The sequence below is a fragment of the Mustela nigripes genome, chromosome 13 (genome assembly GCF_022355385.1).
Source record: "Mustela nigripes isolate SB6536 chromosome 13, MUSNIG.SB6536, whole genome shotgun sequence".
NCBI lineage: Eukaryota > Metazoa > Chordata > Mammalia > Carnivora > Mustelidae > Mustela > Mustela nigripes.
The window spans coordinates 37,209,514-37,227,441 of record NC_081569.1 but is presented as its reverse complement, the minus strand read 5'-3'; the positions used below and the strand labels follow the sequence as shown (position 1 = coordinate 37,227,441).

Genomic DNA, 17,928 nt, shown 5'->3' with positions numbered 1-17,928 from the left:
GCAAATGGCTTTAGCCTGGCCCCTGGTAAGAGGCCTCGAGCAAAGATATTTGAGAGTCACTACAAGAGGCTCCTCCCCCAGAAGATCAGCAAGAACATTCCCCCAAGACCAAGTTCACCAATCAATGAGAACTGCAAAACCACAGCACTAGAAGAATACAGCACATAGAATTCATGACTTTTTCCCGATGGTTCTTTAGTCTTTCAAAGTTAAATTTTTAAAACTTTATTTCTTTTTCTATTTTCTTTTTAATTTTCCCCTTTCCTACTTTCACTAACACCTTATTTTATCAATACCTTTTTAAAAATCTTTTTAAATTCCCATTTTCATAATCATAACCTATCCTTTCATTGCATTTAATCTTATTTTTTGTATATATGTGTTTCTTTCTTTAAAATTTTGGAATACAGTTCTTTTAACAGACCAAAATATACCCTAAATCTAGTGTATGCCTTTGTTCTAGTCTCCCACTCCTCTCTTTTTTTCTAAGTTTTTTCTTTTTTTTTAAAATCAACTTCTTAATTTCTTTTAAAAATCTTTTAAAATTATCATCTTTACAGTCATACTCCATCGTTCCATCGTATTTACCCTTATTTTTGTATATGTATGTTTTTCTTCCTTTAAAATTCTAGAGGCAATTTCTTCTAATAGACCAAAATCTAGTGCGTAGCTCTATTCTATTCACCAGACTGATCATATTTTTTCCCCTCTTTCTCTTCCCCACAGTTTCAGGTCTCTTCTGATTTCTTTAGTGTATATTTTTCTGGGGTCGTTGTTACACTTTTATTATTTTTTTCTTTCATTCAATTATTCTTCTCTGGACAAAATGATAAAGTGGGAAATACCTTAAAAAAAAAAAAAGAGTGTACCAACTGCTAGGGACCTAACTGGGATGTTAGTAAGATATCAAAAGCAGAGTTCAGAATGACAATTACAAATATATTAGCTGGCAGCACCTGAGTGGCTCGGTCAGTTAAGTGTCTGCCTTTAGCTCAGATCATGATGCCAGGGCCCTGGGATCAAGTCCTGCTTTGGACTCCCTGCTCAGAAGACAGCCTGCTTCTCCCTCTCCCTCTGCCTGCAGCTCTGCCTACTTGTGCTCTCTATCTCTCTCAAATAAATATATAAAATCTTAAAAAAAAAAAATACTAGCTGGGCTTGAAAACAGCATAGAAGATACTAAAGATATTTCTCCCTTTCTGGAGAAATAAAAGAACTAAAATTTAACCAAGTTGAAATTTAAAAAGCTGTTAATGAAGTGCAATAAAAAATAAAAACTGGGGGCGCCTGGGTGGCTCAGTGGGTTAAGCCGCTGCCTTCGGCTCAGGTCATGATCTCAGGGTCCCAGGATAGAGCCCCACATCGGGCTCTCTGCTCAGCAGGGAGCCTGCTTCCTCCTCTCTCTCTCTGCCTGCCTCTCTGCCTACTTGTGATCTCTCTCTGTCAAATAAATAAATAAAATCTTAATAAATAAATAAATAAATAAAAACTGCTAGGATAAATGATGCAGAAGATAGAATTAGTGATTCAGAAGACCAAATGACAGAGAATAAAGAAGCTGAGAAAAAAAGAGACAAAGAACTACTGGACCACCAGGGGAGAATTCGAGAAATAAGTGATACCATAAGATGAAACGGTATTAGAATAATTGGGATCCCAGAAGAAGGGGGAGGGGAGGCAGAAGGCATATGGGGCAAATTATAGTGGAGAATTTCCCAAATTTGGGGAAGAAAACAAGCATCAAAATCCAGGAGGCACACAGAACCCCCTCAAAATCAATAAAATTAGGTCAACACGCCATCATCTAGGTAAGCTTATAAATCTCAGAGACAAAGAAAAAAGTCCTGAAAGCAGCTCCAGACAAGAGGTCTGTAACCTACAATGGTAGAAATATTAAATTGGCAGCAGGCCTAGCTATGGAGACCTGGCAGGCCAGAAAGGACTGGCATGATATATTCAGAGCACCGAACGAGAAAAATATGTAGCTAAGAATATTATCTCCAGCTAGGCTGTCACTGAAAATATAGGAGAGATTTAAAAAGCTTCCAGGACAAAAAGTAAAAGGATTTGCAAACACCAAACCAGCCCTACACGAAATATTGAAAGAGGTCCTCTAAGCAAAGAAAGAGCCTAAAAGTAACATACACCAGAAGGAAACAGAGACAATATACAGTAACAGTCACCTTACAAGCAATACAATGGCACTAAATTTGCTATCTTTCAATAGTTACCGTGAATATAAATGCCCAATCAAAAGACACAGGATATCAGAATGGATAAAAAAAAAAACAAGACCCATCAATATGCTGACTGCAAGACAGCATTTTAGACCCAAAGACACTTCCAGATTTAAAGTGAGGGGGAAAAAATTTACCTTGCCAATGGACATCAGAAGAAAGCTGGGGTGGCAATCCTTACATCCAACAAATTAGGTTTTAACCAAAGAGTTGAGGAAGGACACTATATCATACTTATAGAGTCTGTCCAACAAGAACATCTAACAATTTTAAATATCTATGCCCCTGACATGGGAGCAGCAAATTATATAAGCCAATTAATAACAAAATCATAGAAACACATCGACAACAACACAATAATGGGAGGAGACTTTAACAACCCCCTCACTGAAATGGACAGATCATCTAAACAGAAGATCAACAACAAAATAAAGGCTTTAAATGACACACTGGACCAGATGGACATCACAGATATATTCAGAAAATTCCATCCCAAAGCATGAGAGTGTACATTCTTCTCTAGTGCACATGGAACACACTCCACAATACATCAATCCCGGGTCACAGTCAGGTCTCAAGCTGTACCAAAAGACTGGGATCATTCCCTGCATATTTTCAGACCACAATGCTTTGAAACTAGAACTCAACCACAAGAGAGAAATTGGAAAGAACTCATATACATGGAGGCTAAAGAGCATCCTACTAAAGAATGAATGGGTCAACTAGGAAATTAAAGAAGAATTTTTAAAAATTCATGGAAACAAATGAAAATGAAAATCCAACTGTTCAATATCTTTGGGATGCAGCAAAGGTGACCAAAGAAGAAAGTATATAGCAATGCAAAACTTTCTCAAGAAACAAGAAAGGTCTCAAATATACAACTTAACCCTATACCTAAAGGAGCTGGAGAAAGGACAGCAAAGAAAGCCTAAACTCAGCAGAAGAAGAGAAATAATAAAAATCAGAGCAGAAATCAATGAAATAAAAACCAAAAGAGGAGTAGAACAGATCACTGAAACTAGGAGCTCTTTCTCTGAAAGAATTAGTAAGATTGACAAACCCCTGGTCAGGCTTATCAAAAAGAAAAGAGAAAGGACCCAGATTAATAAAATCATGAATGAATGAGGAGAGACCACAACCAACACCAAAGAAATATAAACAGTTATGAGAACATACTATGAGCACTGTATGCCAACAAATTAGGTATTTAGATAATTAGATAAATCTGGAAGAAAAGGATACATTCCTAGAGACATACAAACTACCAAAACCGAACCAGGAAGAAACAGAAAACCTGAACAGACCCAAAACCAGTAAGGAAATTGAAACAGTAATCAAAAATCTCCCAACAAACAATAGCCCAGGGCCACATGGCTTCCCAGGGGAATTTTACCAAACATTTAAAGAATTAATGCCTATTCTCCTGAAACTGTTCCAAAAAATAGAAATGGAAGGAAAACTTCCAAACTCATTTTAAGAGGCCAACATTATCTTCATCCCAAAACCAGACAAAGACCCCACCAGAAGGAGAATTATCAATATCTCTGTTGAACATGGACACAAAAATTCTCACCAAAATACAAGCTAATAGAATCCAACAGTACATTAATAGGATCATTCACCACAACCAAGTGGGATTTATTCTTGGTCTCCGAGGTTGGCTCAACACCTGCAAATCAAGCAATGTGATATAATACTTTAATAAAAGAAAGAACAAGAACCATATGAAACAACAGATGCAGAAAAAGCATTTGACAAAGTACAGTATCCTTTCTTGATCAAAACTCTTCACAGTGTAGGGATAGAAGAGTACATACCTCAATATCATCAAAGCCATCTATGAAAAACCCACAGCAACTATAATTCTCAATGGGGAAAAACTAAGAGCTTTCCCCCTAAGGTCAGGAAAATGGCAGGGATATCCACTATCACCACTACTATTCAACATAGTACTGGAAGTCCTAGCCTCAGCAATCAGACAACAAAAAGAAATAAAAGGCATCCTAATCAGCAAAGAAGAAGTCAAACTCTCACTCTTTGCAGATGATATACTTTATGTGAAAAACTCAAAAGACTCCACTCCAAAACTGCTACAACTCATACAGAAATTCAGTAAAGTATCAGGATATGAAATCAATGCACAGGAACCAACTGCCTTTCTACATACCAACAAGACAGAAGAAAGAGAAATTAAGGAGTCAATCCCATTTACAATTACACCCAAAACCATAACCATACCTAGGAATAAATCTAACCAAACAGGCAAAGAATCTGTACTCAAAAAACTGTATCATACTCATGAAAGAAACTGAGGAAGACATAAAGAAGGAAAAAGTTTCGTGCTAGTGGATTAGAAGAACAAATATTGTGAAAATGTCTATGATACCTATAGCAATCTACACATTTAATGCAATCCCTATCAAAACACCATCAACTTTTTTCAAGGAAATGGAACAGATAATCCTAAAATTTATATGGAAACAAAAATGACCCCAAGTAGCCAGAGGAATGTTGAAAAAGAAAACCAAAGCTGGCAGCATCACAATTCCAGACCTCAAGCTCTATTACAAGTTGTAATCGTCAAGTCAGGGTGGACAGTATGATACTGGCACCAAAACAGACCCACTGACCAATGGAAAAGAATAGAGAGCCCAGAAATGGACCCTCAATTCTATGGTCAACCAGTTTGTCAAAGCAGGAAAGAATGTCAACGGAAAAAAAGACAGTCTCTTCAACAAATGGTGTTGAGAAAACTGGACAGCCACATGCAGAAGAATGAAACTGGACCATTTCCTTATACCACACTCAACAACAGACTCAAAATGGATGAAAGTCCTCAATGTGAGATAGGAATCCATCAAAATCCTTGAGGAGAACACAGGCAGCAACCTCTTCAACCTCAGCCACAGCAACTTCTCCCTAGAAACATCCCCAAAGGCAAAACTATTGGGACTTCATCAAGATCAAAAGCTTTTGCACAGCAAAGGAAACAGTCAATAAAACCAAAAGCAACTGACAGAATGGAGGAAGATATTTGCAAATCACATACCAGATAAAGGGCTAGTATCCAAAATCTATAAAGAACTTATCAAACTCAACATCCAAAGAACAAATAATGCAATCAAGAAATGGGTAGAGGACATGAACAGACATTTCTGCAAAGACATCCAGATGGCCAACAGACACATGAAAAAATGCTCCACATCACTCAGCATCAGGAAAATACAAATCAAAACCACAATGAGATACCACCTCACACCAGTCAGAACAAGTCAGGAAACGACAGATGCTGGCGAGGATGCGAAGAAAGGGGACCCCTCCTACACTGTTGGTGGGAATACAAGCTGGTGCAGCCACTCTGGAAAACAGCATGGAGAGTTCTCAGAAAGTTTAAAATAGAGCTAACCTACAATCCAGCAATCGCGCTACTGGATATTTACCCTAAAGATACAAATGTAGTGATCTGAAGGGGCACGTGCACCTGAAAGTTTATAGTAGCAATGTTCACAATAGCCAAACTACAGAAAAGCCTAGATGTCCATCAACAGATGAATGGATAAAGAAGATGTGGAATTGTATATACAATGGAATACTATCCAGCCATCAAAAGAAATGAAATCTTGCCATGTGCAACGACGTGGATGGAACTAGAGGGTATTATGCTAAGCAAAATAAGTCAGAGAGGGTCAATTATCATATGATCTCACTGATTTGAGGAATTTGAGAAATAAGACAGAGGATCATAGGGGAAGGGAAGGAAAAATGAAACAAGACAAAACCAAAGAGGGAGACAAACCGTAAGACAGGCTCAATCTCAGGAAACAAACTGAGGGCTACTGGAGGGGAAGGGGAGTGAGAGGGATGGGGTGACTGGGCGATGGACACTGGGGAGAGTATGTGCTATGGTGAGTGCTGTCAATTGTGTAAGACTGATGAATCACAGATCTGTACCCCTGAAACAAATAATACATTACATGTTAATAACATTCTAAAAGAAAGAACAAAAAAGGCAAATGCTAATGTAGTCTTGTGAGATACAACCAAAGTCCCTTCTCTCTTTTTTTTCCTCCTCTTTTGTTATACCAATTTACATTCTCACCAGCAATGCACAAGAATGGGTCACAGACATTTTAGTGATGGGGAAAAAAACTTTGTTAGTCACTACACACAGGTAACTCAACTTTTGTGACTGCTTTCTTTCAATTAGCATGTTTTCAAAGTTCATTTATGTTGTAGCATGTATTAGTACTCTATTTTTATTTTTTTTAATCACCAAATAATACTCCATTTTATGGATATACAACACTGACAGGTTGATCACAAGACAGACCTCTGGCTTATTTTTTGGCTATTATAAATAATGCTGCTATAAACAGTCATGTACACGTTTTTTAGTAGAATGTTCTCAACTCTTATGGGTATACTTAGGAGTGAAAATGCTAAGTCATATGGTAACTCTGATTAACCTTTTGAGGACCAGCCACGCTGTTTTCCAAAGCAGTTTGCACCATTTTACATTGCCACCAACAACACAATTCATCTCTTCACTTGATTTTTATTATTACAAATTGCCACATCACCTTCTATCCCAGCTCTAGTAACAAACACAAACAAAATAACTCTGAATATGATGATATATAATCAGGGCACTGTTGAGTTCAGATTAGTTAACTTTCCTTGTGGCATCACTGATCTAAATATTAATCAGCAATGCATACACACAGGAGTGCAGGATAAAATGGTTGTGAATTAATGCGTAAAGTTTGTATTTACACAGCACATAACAGTTTCTATTCAAAGTACATATGTGTTTTGATATATTCCACAGATTATATATATTTATATATATATGTATATGTATATATATATATATATTCCCCAAAACATTTCTCTTCACACATACATATAAAATGCATACCTTATGCAAACCACAGTTAAGGAGGATAATTTTACTTAATTAGTTAACTAATTTTGGTCTTTCCAATCACCTGACCTTTGCTCTCACAGGCCTGACGAATCCAATAACCCTGAAAGAGAGAATATGACTTGCTACCAAAGGAATATAATAAGACAGAGTTACTGAATATTCAGTTTCCTGTAATCAAAAACAGGATTCATATGTTGTAATCCAGCTGTCTTGGGAAGGAATTGTTTATATTCCTCTTAAAGCCTATCTTGGTAGGGAAGACCATAAAGGTTGAAGGTAGGCCCAAAATGGGAAGAAAGGGGTGGGAATTCCCACCTCAATCTCAGGGATTTGTGAGAAGCAGAAGGGACCAAGCAAAGGGGTCAGATGTATGTCCTAAAGTGCCTCAGATAATAATAAACACTTCTCTTACCTTGCCCTGTTGCTCTGGAAGAAGTCACTTCTTGAGCTGTCCTGAACCAAACTGGGGTACAATCATATAAAAATACTAGTATGCACTGCTGTCAACAAAGTATAAAAATACCTTTCTTCACAGCTAATGGATTATTTGTTTATACTTTAAAATTTCTACCAATCTCAGGTGAAAACTATCATCTTGATGTAAATTTTAACTTGGACTTCTCTTATTATAAGTGAAAGTGAGTACCTTTTCAAATAAGGAAAAATTTTATACCTTTTGTGAAAACTGTCCATTTCTTTTGCTTATTGCATCTCTTTCGATTTGGTCTTTTCTCTTTACCCTTTATTTTTAAAGGTTTGTCATAGAGGAGGCATATTAGTCCTTTATCTGTGATAGATAATGCAAATATTTTCTTATAGATTTGTATCTACTGACTTTGTTATTAGTGGGTGTCTTTGCTTTTGCTATACAAAAGCCTTACTTTATATTTTTATAGAATCAAATTTATCAGCCTTTCCTGTTGTTGCATCTAGATTTTGAGTCACAGAGAAAACCTTTCTTTATACCCAAATTACAGAAGAATTCATCTATCTCTTCTGTTCATATTTGTAGTCTCATTCTTTACATTGAGATCTCTGATCCATTTGCAGTTTATTTTTCTATATGATATGAGGTATGAATTTAATTTTATCTTTTTTCCAAATGGTTAACCATTTCTTAAAAAGCTCATTTTACCATAGTGTTCTGAGATGCCAGATTTATCATGTGCCAAATTTCCATATATTCTTGTGTCTCTATCTCATTTTTCCTATTCTATAACCCTGTTTTGTCTGTATTATATTAAACAAAAATCTAACTTACAAATGAGACAGACCAGTCGTAGTTTAAGATTCCTCCCACGGTATATCTAACTCTTAAAAAGAAACTTATACCACATCATTACTCAGTCACCATGAAGTGGACATGCTAATACTAACTGGCCTAATCACATAAAATTGACAATGATTACTTACACTAGTTGTGTAAGCAAGCTAAAGCATGTTAGGATGTGCTGATTTACAAATATTATCTTAAAAGTTATGTCCATCAATTAATAACCATGGAAGACAGTGACTTTGTATGAAGGGCAAAATTACTTAATTAAACATATTTCAACTGCTTTCTTTAAATAGAAACATTTTATAGCCCCTCCACACCTTTCAATACAAACTTTACCATAATATTCACATATTTACTATTAGATTTAATAAGTCACGTAGAGAGAAATACTGTAACAGTATTTACACTTCTATATTTCTAAAAAATGAATCATACTGATTAATTTAATGCACTTTACTTTCTCACTTGCTACCATGAACTGCCACTGTTCTTAGCCAAACCTATTCCCTCCACCTGTGCATTTGATCTATCCTCCTCTCAGCTCAAGCAGTTCTTCCTCTCCCTCCAGTAACATCAGTTCTTTTTCTCTCTACTAACTCACTTCCATGATCCTATAAATATGCTATACTAACTCTCAAAAGAGATAAAAAAAGATTAAAAACTACTTCTGACCCACTTACCTCTCCCCATCATCACACAACTACACAACAGGACATTTTCTACCTTTCCCACAAGAGCAAGATTCTGGGATAAAAAGCCTGTATTTGCTGACTCTATTTCTTTCCTTCCACTCTCCTAAACTTCTTCTCACTAGATTCCTGTTCCTTCCAATCTACCACTACTGCTCCTTTCGAAGTCACCAATGACCTCCACATAATTAAATCAAGTGGTCAGTTCGTCATCTTCAACTTAATTGTCTTATCGGCACCACTTAATACCCTTATTAGCAGCTCCTCTTCCTTAAAACGCTCTCTTCATATGCCTTCCATGATACCATACTTGCCTTGTTTTCCTACTTTATTTCTGGACAGGTCTTCTTAAGTCTGTCCTGCTCAATCACCTCAACCTGCAAATGCTGAAGCACATATACAGTCTTTCCACCTCTTTTTCATGGATATTCACTCCAATCCCATCACTTTAAATTCCATATTTTCAGATGATCCCAAGAGTATAACCTCCAGCTCACTTCTCTAGAACATCCCAGACCAGAATATTGAATTACTACTAATACCACCAACTGAATGTCTAATAGGTATTTAGCATGCTTGAAAGTGGATTCCCAATCCTTTTTCTAAAAAAATGAACTGGGCTATTCACAGAACAAGCTGAACATGAATGTCAGAGAACTTAGATCTCAGTTAAAGGACAGTGTTCCAATTATTGAAACTTTCAACCAGTGGACCTTTTGAAAGCCATGATCATCTTCAAAAGGTTTTCCTTGTATGAAAACGAACTTTCACCCAATCATCTTCTTGAATTATCAGAAAATAATTTCCAGCTCAACCAAGCTAAAATAAATTTTTCCACACTGAGAACACCCATGGTCTATTTGCTCCACTAAAATTTCAAATGAAGTTCAAGGTTGTGTAGCAGGTTTAGCTTCTATTTCTTCCAAGATCAAACCTTTCATTGGATATTCTGAAGAGTAATGATGGGACTAATGGATTTGAAGATATTCTTGACCTGTCACAAAATAAACTAATGGAAGAACCATACTTGATGGTGAAATATAAGCTCGGTTTTCTGTATAATCTGTTGTACTAGCCTTGAAAATAGAAGGTTTGCATCTTGTCTCTAGTCATCTTTTCACTAAAATCTGATGTACACAACATTAAAAGTACTGACACATGAGAATTTTTGCCTACACAGTATCTGTGGTCATTTGAAATTATTTGGGGTCTTTGCTTAATGACCATGTGAAGATTGAAAGCACTGAAGGGAGATGATTTTAAAACATCCAATTATATAAAACAACAGCCTTCTATGTCTTTAAAAAAATTATTGTTAATGACTATTTCAAAACTGTCTACAGGTTCCAATTAAACCTATTATCTGGGTATTCCATAAATTTAATTTTGAATAACCACTACCAGTATTTGAGTCTCCAACTTTCATAGTAGCATATTTCAGAATAAACATCTATAATTGATTTCAATAGCAACACTTCAAATTAAGTACAAAATAAGAGATTTATATTTTATACCTTGTTTCAGTAGAGCCCATTAATATTCACAAGAATAATACTGGGCTTTATTGATGCTATTTTAGAACTGTAGCTATTATTTGACTCCTTCAGGTTGAAAAGTATAAGTTTAAAGATTTTGATTTTGGTCTTTTGGGGGGGGGGGGAATCCTTGTCTTTAAAGTAAAAAATTAAAGCAACCAGCATATGTTGATTTAAAAAAAAAAAGGACCAGGGCACTTGGGTGGCTCAGTGGGTTAAAGCCTCTGCCTTCAGCTTAGGTCATCATCCCAGGATCCAGGGATGGAGCCCTGCATTGGGCTCTCTGCTCAGCGGGGAGCCTGCTTCCCCCTCTTTCTCTGCCTGCTTCTCAGCCTACTTGAGATCTCTGTCAAATAAATAAACTCAAAAAAAAACAAAAAACAAAAAAACCCTACTCCTTTAGTCTTCTCCATTCTCAACTAGAGTAACTATTCTTTCTGTTTTATCAGTTCTACCTACCTTCAGTGTATATTTCAAATTTAACCAATGTTCTTAGCCTCATAAGAGGTCTCTTTTTTCTACCCTATTCTCTACAGTGCAACCAGGGTAATCCTCTTAAAATATTAAATGAGATGCCATTCCCTCCAATAGCTTCCCATTTCAGTCAGAGTGAAAGTCAAAGCCACACTGCTGCACTTGCAAATGGCTCCTATTTGTTTCAAATTGACTGAAAAGTAATCTGACTTCTGGTTCATGTTCTAAAAGTAATATTATGAATAGATCCAAAAGAAAATAATGGAAGCCAGCTTTTCAACTATTTCTAATTAAACACAAGACAAAGAAATGGAATCAAAATTATTATTTTTTAAATTTACTTTAAATTTAAAATTTATTTTAAGTTTATTCATTTATTTAAGTAAATAAAACTCATGATCCTGAGATCAAGAGTCACATGTTCTACCGACTGAGCCAGCCGGGTGCCCCAATAGAGATCAAAATTATATTCTCATTTAGTAACCACTGAGAAGCTCAAAAAATTTATATATTTTTAATCTAGCTACAAGAGAAACTCTTCCACTTAACTAGCATAATATGAAACAACACTTTTTTTTTTTTTTTTTAAAGCAATTCCACTATGGTTACTGTGTTCAAGTTCCTCAGATTAGGCTTATACTTGATCTCCTTCTCTCACTGCAGGGAGACGGAGCTGAAAAACCTGCAGTAGTGCCCCTCCCCACACCATCCAGGTAATAACCATCCTCTCTCTCTTTATGAACTTCTTTGAACCAGAACAAGTCCGAACCAGTTGGTTTCCTACTTCTTCCCCCATGAACTTGGTCTACTCCCTAATACAGAAAACTCAGCAAAAAGCCAAGAGTGCCACAGTGAGGAAAGAGGGACATCTGAGTCTTGGCAGACACAGCTCTATCTTCCTCACTCAGTGAACTAGACAGACTGACAAACATAGAAGAATGAATGGAAGCCAGAGTTTTAAAAAGGCTCATATAGTAGCCACGAGTTTCAGGAACTATACAAAACCCATCATTTTAGTAAACTATGTTTCATCCAGTACCAAAGAATATCCTTGACAAGTATTTAACTGAGCCATTCAATCTCTGCTCTCAATAACCAAAACGGATGATTTAAATATTCTTTATTTTCTTTTACATTTACAAAAAGGCTTCTTCACACCAGAAAAGACTAGAAGGTATTCAAAAGAATGCTCCTTGGTAAGGGCATATTAGAGTTTAATGAAGTAATCACTACCAATAATTATAAATCCAAATCAACTTAATCCATTTTATGCCAAAAATATTTGTGTTATTTACTAAGTACTTGATATACCTTTAATTCACAATTGGTTGAGTTCATATTAAAACACAATTAATATATATAAGTCATTTATTTTGCTATATTTTTTCAAATTTTGTTACTATATGAAAGAAAAAATATTTAATAAATTTCTTTTAATATCAAAGTCACCTGAAGAAGAAATCACAACAGTCTATATATCTCGTAGTCACATATCAAGTGACTGCAATCAACAATAACCAGAAGCAAACAGAAATAAGCTAGAAAAAAAAAAAGCTTAAATAAAGCTGATGCACTCTTCCCCACAAGGTGAAAATCATTCCCTGGCTTATTTTCATATACCAAAAGAGTCTCTTGATTTTAACAAGAGACTTTACAACTTACCTACATCATTAATCCTAGTCAGTTTTTAGCAGGTTAGATTATAGAACCAAAAAGACTACACAGCATAATAAAAGCCAAAAACTGCTCAGTCCTGCTAAAAACTGACAAGGTAAGAAATTACTATAGGTAATAAGGAAATAAAAAATAAAAATGCCACATATATACATGCACAGAAATCAGGAAAAGAGTCCCATAGAAACAAACAACACTACCAACCTTCATCATAATAAATATCCCTGTATTAGAGCAAAGTACAAGAAATATTCATGACTATAACCCTGACAAAGCTAAATATCCAGTAAGCTTTAAGAAAACAAAACTTATAATAGTTTATAAAGATTTTATTCAAAAATGACTAAAACAAAGTGTTGCTTCTTCAAGAAAATTCAACTGACTATAACTTATACTATCAGAAACAGTGACAAATGATATGTAAATCCTCAACTGTCAAATCACTTTCCCTATCAGCTAATTGCAAGAGTTTCTTTACTCTACTTGTATTAAGGGGAAAATAACTATCCTGTGAACTGGGAATATCCCTAAAGTTTTATCTGACCCAAAAGACCCAAGAACCCCCAAGGCCCTGGGCATTTCCCCTAAACCTGCTCAGTAAACAAAGGCAAAAAGCCTTATGTGAATTTTGAATTTAATTATGTACTTTAGATACTTCTTAAATGAATAATGACTTTTAAAAACAATGGATGAAGTTTAACATTTCTTGGTATAAAATGCATGCAAATATCCAATGGATTCTTTTTCAGATGGAATAATAAAATAATCTTAAAAACCTGATTCAGCAGCTAGATTTACTCTTTCTCTTCATTTTTAGATTAGAAGGAGAAAATTTTTTTCAAGTTTCTTTAATACCAAAATTTTTCTCTTTTCAACTAGGCTAAAAAGCAGGAACTGTATTTTAAATTTGCAGATAGTAGTGCTTAAAACAGGGTTATCATTTCAATAGCTTCTAATAAATCAAAATGGCAAGACTTCTACCTGGTCCCTTGAACGGCTTTCCTATAGAAGTGACACATGCATCCCATTTCCAAAAAAGAATTAAGCCTTTGCCCTGCTCAGCAGGGAGTCTGCTTCTCCCTCCAACCCCCTCACCTCTCATCCTCTCTCTCTCACCCCGTCAAGTAAATAAATAAAATCTTTAAAAAAGAAAAAAAAAAAAAAAGAATTAAGCCCTCATACTTTGAGTCATTCACTGTATGTGCTGTATTCCCTTCTCTCCTAGGCATCTAAAATGATACCAGTTACATATACCATTCTCTGGGAGGAGTGAGAAAAGTCATCCAAATAATTTCTGGGTTCATCAGTGAAAGATGAATAAGGATGGATGGGGAAAAAATTATACAAATTATTATCCATCCTGGGATCAAACGGCTCGGGTCATGGTCTCGGGTTCCTGGGATGGAGTCCCGCATCGGGCTCTCTGCTCAGCGCGGGACCTGCTTCCCTTCCCCTCTCTCTGCCTGCCTCTCTGCCTACTGTGATCTCTCTCTGTCAAATAAATTTTAAAAATCTTAAAAAAAAAAAACAAAAAAAAAAACCAGCATCCTCAAGATAGCACACTATCTACAGTGACTACATATACAACCTACTAAAAGACTAGTCTAGGGGCACCTGCCTTTGGCTCAGGTCATGATCCCAGGGTCCTGGAATAGAGCCCCGCATCCGGCTTTCTGCTCAGCGGGGAGCCTGCTTCCTCCTCTCTTTCTCTCTCTCTCTCTCTGCCTGCCTCTGCCTACTTGTGATCTCTCTCTGTCAAATAAATAATATCTTTTAAAAAAATTAAAAAATAAAAGACTAGTCTGTTATTTGAATATGATTTCTTGATCAATATATTTCAATTTAAAACAATCAATAAACTAGTTTTTACTAAGTCCTAACCATGTGTCCGGTCTTTTCTTAAAAGGCACCAGAGTGGAGGACACAATTTCTACCAAAAAGAGCTTATTATTAAGACACTAGGTCTAGCACACAACACAAAAACACATAAAAAAGAAGATGCAAGAAAAGCCACCAGAGCAAAACCATGATGAAGGTGGAGATTCAGGGTGCAGAACAGAGAGAGAAAGTTGGTTAGGTAAAATAAGGATCCTGAGAACAGAAGGCAAATCATGGAGTTTGAAGATTTACTTGTGTTTTTTACTAGTTTTTAAACAAGACCAAACTCCGAACGGAGTAATTTTTGAAGATTTTTAAAAAGATTTTATTTATTTGTTTGACAGAGAGATCACAAGTAGGCAGAGCAGCAGGCAGAGAGAGAGGGGAAAGCAGGCTCCCTGTTGAGCACAGAGCCTGATGTGGGGCTTGATCCCAGGATCCTGAGATCATGACCTGAGCAGAAGGCAGAGTCTTAACCCACTGAGTCACCCAGGCGCCCCAATTTTTAATGATTTTTATCTACTCTGCTTTTAAAACCAAAACGCATTAATATTAGAATGCATTATACTACACTGATTTTTCCAAAAATTAAGACAATCTTTGGCCAGCCAAAGTATCACACAGCACATGCTTGGGAACTTATGTTCTTGAAACAGCATACATGTGAAAAGAAAACCTCATATAAATATTTGTTTGGAGCTAAGATTAGCTTTGGGGGGGAAACTCAAAATATACTTGCTTTCAAGCTAAAGCTAAAAACTAAATGCTTATTTTCCTTGTGCTGGCCTACAGTTGCATGCTTACCGCTGACTGGATCCTTTCCTATCAACACAACCAGCACTTCAAAGACCCGACTGTTCTGCCAAGATTTCTGCCTTGAAAGAGCCTTTGTTGCTATGGCAATCTCATGTTCTCAAGGAACCAAGTTAGCAGCACCCTATGATACATACATGAACAAGGTTCAAACTTGGCCTGTTTCCTCCTCCAGGCACAGGGAATATCCTGTGTCACAATCATAACAATTTTTACTTGCTGTTATAAAGTTATCAACAATATCTGCCAATTCATGGAGAACCAGAGTTACTTCAAAATAAATAGCTGCATCTAAAGAAGAGGAGAGAAAATTGTGGGTGGGAATCTCCATTATAAAGCAGATGTACTAAAGTATGAAAGCCAATTAAATAAAACCCTGAGTCCAACTGAAATTTGATCAAAAATTTCTCCCTTTTCATATATCTCAAAACACTTTCCTAAAAAAAAGAAAAAACCTGAAAATAAAAATACAGCTCTGATCCCTTGGTTAAGAATGTCCCTTACCCTGACTGAAGATTTAGCATCTTATTTAAACAAAAAAAGCTAAATTCTGCCTAGAATTAAAACTTTCCTTATATGAAGAAAGAAGAGCAGAGGCTCTGAAAGTTAGAGGTTACAAAGTATACTCTGTCAAAATTTCAAAAAGAACATGTTTGCTAATAAATGGCACATGTGACAAATCACAGCCAGAGTTCAAGTGTATGTTTCTAGATGTAAAATACTTCTGACCTAAGGAAATTATTTTTTTTCGTCTATACTCAACTTATACTGCCCCACATTCCCAAATCAAGTAAGCTGTGTTTTTATGCTCAAGTAGCTCTCATATTAACAGAAAATACCGTAACAGTAAACTCTAAAAATCAAGCACTGAAAAAGCATGATGATGGCAAGGACCTGCGAAGATTCTGAAAATAACCTCAATTTTAAGAACTATATGTGTTCCTAGAAAATGAAAGTCAGAGTGAAGAGTATTCAAATGCTGAATTTATCTTTTGCATTTGATTTTCATTAAAGTATCAAAAAATAATTCTACAAGGAGTGAAAAACAGTGGCCTTGACACATTAATACAAATTAAATCTGCTTCAAAGAAACATTTACTTCAAGGATATTTTTTTCCAATATGCAGGCTATGAGCATTTAATTCTTCTATATAAACTTTTTCAAACAGACCAGACAGGCTCATGGAAAATTATTTGAATGCACACATATTAATTAATGCAGTCCATTTCCAGTTCATTAGGGGTTCCGAATTCCCATAAATCAAGTTGTTCATAATATCATTCCAAATATTTGACAGAATTCCAGAGCTGAAAGAGAAGTAAAGGTGTCTGAAAAGTTCCACATTTTCTATGAGAAAATAACCTGAGAAATCAAGTAACAACAATCTCCTTTTTCTTTGCAAACTGAGGTATAGGTAGGTTACATCATTAACTGGAAGAACGGTCTCCTCTGCGATACTGTGTTTTGGTTATGGATTTTACAAAGTTACAGTCTAGTTTCTCTCTTCATGAAAGTCAGTTCTTCCACATCATTAACTGGAAGAACTGTCTCCTCTGCGATACTGTGTTTTGGTTATGGATTTTACAAAGTTACAGTCTAGTTTCGCTCTTCATGTTTCTGGACTCTATCCTTCACATGGATAGAAATAACAATTGCCTCCAACGTCAATGAAATTACCCTCTTTCTTTAAAGGAAGATGTCTAAGGCGAGTTAAAGGTCAGTGATCTCAAAGACTAAAGGCTACCTAGAATAAAAACAGTTGTAACAGACCTTTTATTCAATACAGGAATCTGGAGTGGAGTTTAAGCCATAGTGTCAAGTACTTTGCAAAGCTGCATTAACAAAGACCAAACCCATCACACCTCAGATGTGCAAATCCAATCATTTTCACACCTTACAAAATAGTAAAGAGAAACTGGCAGCTAAAATCAACTAGGAGATCATGGTTTTCAAAGGTTTTTTCAGGGTGTTTTTTGTTGTTGTTGCTGTTGAATTTTTTTTTTTTTTTTACTACTATCCATTGTTAAATACATTTTTTATCACCACCTAGTGTATATAATGTATATTTATATAACAAACTAAAATTATATAAAAACAATCCTGTAAGTACACATGATGCATTCTCATAGCTTCTGTTCTACTGCATTGATCATGATGTGTGAGATCCACTAAATTCTTTTCTCGACTCACTAAAGGGTAATGGCCTGCAGTTTGAAAATGATGGAAAGTATACCTTAACCATTACTAAGACAAAGCTTCAAGAAGAACAATTTACGGCATTCATTCCCCACATGCTAATGCTGCATGCATAATACTATGTATTTGACTATACTGTACTACTTATTATACTGTAATATCTTGAGACTACTCATACAAATGTAACTATAGAGTACTGTACTCTGGTGGTTTTTATTTTAATAA

The 17,928-nt window shown here is 35.8% G+C and overlaps 1 protein-coding gene and 1 pseudogene across 6 annotated transcripts in view; one reads left to right on the top strand and one right to left on the bottom strand.

Moving 5' to 3' along the window:
- Positions 1 to 17,928, bottom strand: part of TCF12 (transcription factor 12) — a 389,941-nt gene that overhangs the window by 330,678 nt on the left and 41,335 nt on the right. The gene's annotated exons all lie outside the window — the stretch shown is intronic.
- LOC132029168 (proteasome maturation protein-like) lies at positions 9,775 to 10,294 on the top strand (annotated as a pseudogene).